At 42.6% G+C, this 6,628-nt stretch overlaps 1 pseudogene; it reads left to right on the top strand.

Moving 5' to 3' along the window:
- The first annotated feature begins 5,777 nt into the window (after positions 1-5,777).
- Positions 5,778-6,628, top strand: LOC100600760 (annotated as a pseudogene).

The raw sequence follows: 6,628 nt of genomic DNA on the forward strand, positions 1-6,628 counted from the left end.
CAGTATCCCTGATGAACATCGATGCAAAAATCCTCAATAAAATACTGGCAAACCAAATCCAGCAGCACATCAAAAAGCTTATCCACCATGACCAAGTGGGCTTCATCCCTGGGATGCAAGGCTGGTTCAACATACACAAATCAATAAATGTAATCCAGCATATAAACAGAACCAATGACAAAAACCACATGATTATCTCAGCAGATGCAGAAAAGGCCTTTGACAAAATTCAACAGTGCTTCATGCTAAAAACTCTCAATAAATTAGGTATTGATGGGACATATCTCAAAATAATAAGAGCTATCTCTGACAAACCCACAGCCAATATCATACTGAATGGGCAAAAACTGGAAGCATTCCCTTTGAAAACTGGCACAAGATAGGGATGCCCTCTCTCACCACTCCTATTCAACATAGTGTTGGAAGTTCTGGCCAGGGCAATCAGGCAGGAGAAGGAAATAAAGGGTATTCAATTAGGAAAAGAGGAAGTGAAATTGTCCCTGTTTGCAGATGACATGATTGTATATCTAGAAAACCCCACTGTCTCAGCCCAAAATCTCCTTAAGCTGATTAGCAACTTCAGCAAAGTCTCAGGATACAAAATCAATGTGCAAAAATCACAAGCATTCTTAAACACTAATAACAAACACAGAGCCAAATAATGAGTGAACTCCCATTCACAATTGCTTCAAAGAGAATAAAATCCCTAGGAATCCAACTTACAAGGGATGTGAAGGACGTCTTCAAGGAGAGCTACAAACCACTGCTCAGTGAAATAAAAGAGGATACAAACAAATGGAAGAACATTCCATGCTCATAGGTAGGAAGAATCAGTATCGTAAAAATGGCTATACTGCCCAAGGTAATTTATAGATTCAATGCCATCCCCATCAAGCTACCAATGACTTTCTTCATAGAATTGGAAAAAACTACTTTAAAGTTCATGTGGAACCAAAAAAGAGCCCGTATTGCCAAGTCAATCCTAAGCCAAAAGAACAAAGCTGGAGGCATCACGCTACCTGACATCAAACTATACTACAAGGCTACAGTAACCAAAACAGCATGGTACTGGTACCAAAACAGAGATACAGACCAATGGAACAGAACAGAGCCCTCAGAAATAATGCCACATATCTACAACTATCTGATCTTCTACAAACCTGACAAAAACAAGAAATGGGGAAAGGATTCCCTATTTAATAAATAGTGCTGGGAAACCTGGCTAGCCATATGTAGAAAGCTGAAACTGGATCCCTTCCTTACACCTTATATAAAAATTAATTCAAGATGGATTAAAGACTTAAATGTTAGACCTAAAACCATAAAAACCTTAGAAGAAAACCTAGGCAATACCATTCAGGACATAGGCATGGGCAGGGACTTCATGTCTAAAACACCAAAAGTAATGGCAACAAAAGCCAAAATTGACAAATGGGATCTAATTAAAGAGCTTCTGCACAGCAAAAAAAAACTACCATCAGAGTGAACAGGCAACCTACAGAATGGGAGAAAATTTTTGCAATCTACTCACCTGATAAAGGGCTAGTATCCAGAATCTACAATGAACTCCAACAAATTTACAAGAAAAAAAACAACCCCATCAAAAAGTGGGCAAAGGATATGAACAGACATTTCTCAAAAGAAGACATTTATGGAGCCAACAGACACATGAAAAAATGCTCATCATCACTGGCCAACAGAGAAATGCAAATTAAAACCACAATGAGATACCATCTCACACCAGTTAGAATGGCCATCATTAAAAAGTCAGGAAACAACAGGTGCTGGAGAGGATGTGGAGAAATAGGAAGACTTGTACACTGTTGGTGGGACTGTAAACTAGTTCAACCATTGTGGAAGTCAGTGTGGCGATTCCTCAGGGATCTAGAACTAGAAATACCATTTGACCCAGCCATCCCATTACTGGGTATATACCCAAAGGACTATAAATCATGCTGCTATAAAGACACATGCACACGTATGTTTCTTGCGGCACTATTCACAATAGCAAAGGCTTGGAACCAACCCAAATGTCCAACAATGATTGACTAGATTAAGAAAATGTGGCACATACACACCATGGAATACTATGCAGCCATAAAAAATGATGAGTTCATGTCCTTTGTAGGGACATGGATGAAGCTGGAAACCATCGTTCTGAGCAAACTGTCGCAAGGACAAAAAACCAAACACCTTATGTTCTCACTCCTAGGTGGGAATTGAACAATGAGAACACACGGACACAGGAAGGGGAACATCACACACCGGGGCCTGTTGTGGGGTGGGGGGAGGGGGGAGGGATAGCATTAGGAGATATATTGTTAAATGACAAGTTAATGGGTGCAGCGCACCAACATGGCACATGTATACATATGTAACTAACCTGCACGTTGTGCACATGTACCCTAAAACTTAAAGTGTAATAAAGAAAAGAAAGAAAGAAAAAAAAATACTGCAAAATTGCTGTTAAATGAAGAAATAACCTAAGAGTAAGCAGTCAAGAAATAGAAAAAAGTATACAAGATATGTCTGGTAGTTAATTAAAAATATTATCTTAGATTTCTGGATTTTTTATGTCTGATAAATCTGTTGACTTTTTAAAAATTTGTAATTTATTGGGATTTCTTTTTCATTCTAAATCTTTTTTATACTTTAAAAAAAAGCTAGTATACTTCAACATAATGTTTAAAAGCCAAATGAAAAGCCTGGTGTAAAATCTATACTAAAGAAACATCTGGGCCTAGCGTGGTGGCTCACCCCTATAATCCCAGCACTTAGGGAGGCCGAGGCAAAAGGATCACTTGAGGCCAGGAGTTCGAGACCAGCCTGGCCAACATGGTGAAACCCCATCTCTACTAAAAATACAAAAATTAGCCGGGTGCGGTGGCGCACACCTGTAATCCCAGCTACTTGGGAGACTTAGGCAGGAGAATCGCTTGAACCCAGCAGGCAGAGGTTACAGTGAGCCGAGGGCCCCACTGCACTCCAGCCTAGAGGACACAGCCAACAGAGCAAGACTCTGTCTCAAAGAAGAAAAAGGAAAGAAACATCTGTTGTTTGAGCTCACTTTAAATACAACATTGTTCAAATGCATTTTCTAACTTTTAAAATGTTTCTTTCTTTCAAACACAGGATGTGGGACTTTTCTCTGGTTACTGAGTTACCCATTTCCCTGTTGGCTCTGGGTCACCAGGAAGGACCAGGAGTTCCTTCTCTTTCAGTCACTGTGGGTTTTTTTCTGGTAGTCCACAGCTCATATCCTCCTCTCCTCACCCATCCCTGCCCAGGCAGGAAGCCAGGGGTGAGTGTGGGAGGCACAGAGGAGGGTAAGCTTCACTTAAGATTAAAAGGTAAGTTTTTTGTGGGCTCTACTCACTGACTCTGTAACCTTGGGTGAGTTAGCTTAACCTCTATAAGCCTGTTTTCTGCAAATTGGGGCCAATAGTAGTTACTGACACTTTCTTCTGTACTAGTAATTTCTTTCTTTTTTTTTTTTTTTTAATGTAGTTTTGCTCTTGTTGCCCAGGCTGGAGTGCAATGGCCTGACCTTGACTTACCACAACCTCCACCTTCCGGGTTCAAGCGATTATCCTGCCTCAGCCTCTGGAGTAGCTGGGATTACAGGTGCCCATCACCATGCCCAGCTAATTTTTTTTTATTTTTAGTAGAGATGGAGTTTTTTTTTTTTGGCGGGGGGTGGACAGAGTCTCACTCTGTCGCCCAGGCTGGAGTACAATGGTGCGATCTCGGCTTACTGCAACCTCCACCTCCCAGGTTCCAGCTGTTCTGCCTCAGCCTCCCAGATAGCTGGGACTACAGGCATGCACCACCATGCCCGGCTAATTTTGTATTTTTAGTAGAGACGGGGTTTCACCATGTTGGCCAGGCTGGTCTCGATCTCCTGACCTTGTGATCCGCTGTCTTGGCCTCCCATAGTTTTGGGATTATAGCTGTGAGCCACCATGCCTGGCCTGTACTAGTAATTTCTATATTATTATAATAATACTGATGTCATCTTTGTACTAATAATTTATGTGCGTTAGTAATTTCTGTACTAATACAGATATAGTAAAATGTCTGTGGCACCAATAATTTAATAATAATTCTGCAAATTTCTGTTCTATACCAGAATGCTAAATTTTTTTTGTAAAATGAGGCTAATATAGAGTTATTCTGAATATTAGATGAGAAAAAAAGCAGATAAAGCATTCAGAGTATAGCACATAGTACGTGGTTAATAAATGTTAGCTATTATTAATGAGGACGTATGTCCTCTAGGCATTCTGCCTGAGCCTTTGCACCTACAGAAACTTGTGAATAAAATCAAAACTGGCTTGTTTTCAGATCTGTCTTAGTACAGAAAAGCAGTCCTTGTGAGTGATCTGTGGGGAGAGAAGAACATCCCCTTTCCCTGGGGCCTCTTCAGGGAGTCTGTGCACTACCTTTCCAGCTTTGAAAAAAATTTGTTCCTGCCAAGAAAAGAAATGGGGATGAAGCGGTTGGAATGGAAAACACATGCTCATGAGGCAGGGCTGTTGTTTTCTCTCTGGATAGAATAGGGATTTTTCTCAGAGGGACAGGGATGGTGATCAGTGAGGGAAAAAAGGGGACCAACTCTCGGGTTTGGGGTGGTAACTTCTGACTGTCCCAGAGAAAGGCATCTTCAGGCATAATGGAGAGTCCAGAGGCAGGAGAGTGAGAGCCCCAGTGTCACTGCACTGGACCCAGGCCTGGAGTAGAAACAAACATTCCAAAGCTTGCATGGCTGTAAGTGGAATGAGTGGATGTCTGGAGGAGGGAATAGGAGTATATCTTCCTTGCTTTCCCTTTCAGGGAGGAGCCACCCGACTGGATAGAGATGAGCTGAATCACTTCAGGAAGGCCCTTTCGATGACATTTTCATTTTTAAAATTATATTTAATTTTATTTTTAAAGATGAGTTAAGTGCAGCAGCAAGAAAGAGGGAAAGAATAGAACAAGGTATTCTATCTGTAACTGACTGTGAACAATCAAAGTGAGATAACTCACTGCCTTCAGACCAGCCGGATTACATTTTTAAATCAGATTTTTAGGGCTTCATTTTGTTCTTGTATTTTATTTTATTTTATTTATTTTTGTTTTTTTGAGACGGAGTTTTGCTTTTGTTGCCCATGCTGGAGTACAGTGGCTCAATCTCGGCTCACTGCAACCCCCGCCTCCCAGATTAAAGCAATTCTCCTGCCTCAGCCTCCCGAGTAGCTGGGATTACAGGCATGCACCACCAGGCCCAGGTAATTTTTTGTATATTTAGTAGAGACGGGGTTTCACCGTGTTAGCCAGGATGGTCTTGATCTCCTGACCTCGCGATCTGTCTGCCTTGGCCTCCCAAAGTGCTGGGATTACAGGCGTGAGCTAATTTTTGTATTTTTAATAGAGATAGGGTTTCACCATGTTGGCCAGGCTGGTCTTGAACTCATGACCTCAGGTGATCTGCCAGCCTCAGCCTCCCAAAGTGCTGGGATTACAGGCATGAGCCACTTTTTAAATTTTAAATGGAGCCATCCTTGAAATGATTTGGAGTTAAAAGGTCCATGAATTAAAATCGATTATTTCAAATATTTTAAGAAGTAAAACAACAACAACAACAATAAAACCATGTATGATTCCCCAGCCCCACAATCACCTCCACCCTGATTTTCTGCTTTCAGCCTGGTAGTGCCTAGTCTCTATCCTCAGAAGCCTGGAATAGTTACCAAACAAAAACTTTTTTTTTTCTGTCCTTCCTCCCACCGCCCAAGATGCCAAAAGGAAAGAAGGCCGAGGGGAAGAAGGTGGCTCCAGCTGCTGCTGTTGTGAAGAAGCAGGAGGCCAGGAAAGTGGTGAATCCCGTGTTGGAAAAAAGGCCTAAGAATCTTGGCATTGGACAGCACATCCAGCCCAAAAGGGACCTCACTTGCTTTGTCAAATGGCCTCGCTTTATCAGGTTGCAGTGGCAAAGAGCCATCCTCTACAAATGGCTGAAAGTGCCTCCTGCAATGAACCAGTTCCCCCAGGCCTTGGACCCCCAAAGAGCTACTCAGCCATAATACATAAGCTGGCCCATCAGTACAGACCAGAGACAAAGCAAGAGAAGAAGCAGAGGCTGTTGGCCTGGGCTGAGGAGAAAGCTGCCAGCAAAGGGGATGTCCCCACTAGAAGACCACATGTCCTTAGAGCAGGAGTTATCACCATCGCCACCTTGGTGGAGAACAAGAAGGCTCAGCTGGTGGTGACTGGACGTGATGTGGATCCCATCAAGCTAGTTGTATTCTGCCTGCCCGCAGCCTCAACCTTCTCATCTGGAAAGTGGGTGATGATAGTGCATATCTCTGTGTTGTAAAATAAAGGTCCCTGACTGCATTATCAAGGGGAAGGTAAGACTGGGACGTCTGGTCCACAGGAAGACCTGCACCACTGTCACCTTCACACAGGCTAACTCGGAAGACAAGCTTTGGCTTAGCTGGTGGAAGCTATCAGAACCAGTTAGAACGGCAGATACGATGAGCTCCATCATCACTGGGGAGGCAATGTCCTGGCTCCCAAGTCTATGGCTCTCACTGCCAAGCTGGAAAAGCCAAAGGCTAAAGAACTTGCCATCAAACTGGGTTAA

The sequence above is a fragment of the Nomascus leucogenys genome, chromosome 17 (assembly GCF_006542625.1).
Source record: "Nomascus leucogenys isolate Asia chromosome 17, Asia_NLE_v1, whole genome shotgun sequence".
NCBI classification, from domain to species: Eukaryota; Metazoa; Chordata; class Mammalia; order Primates; family Hylobatidae; genus Nomascus; species Nomascus leucogenys.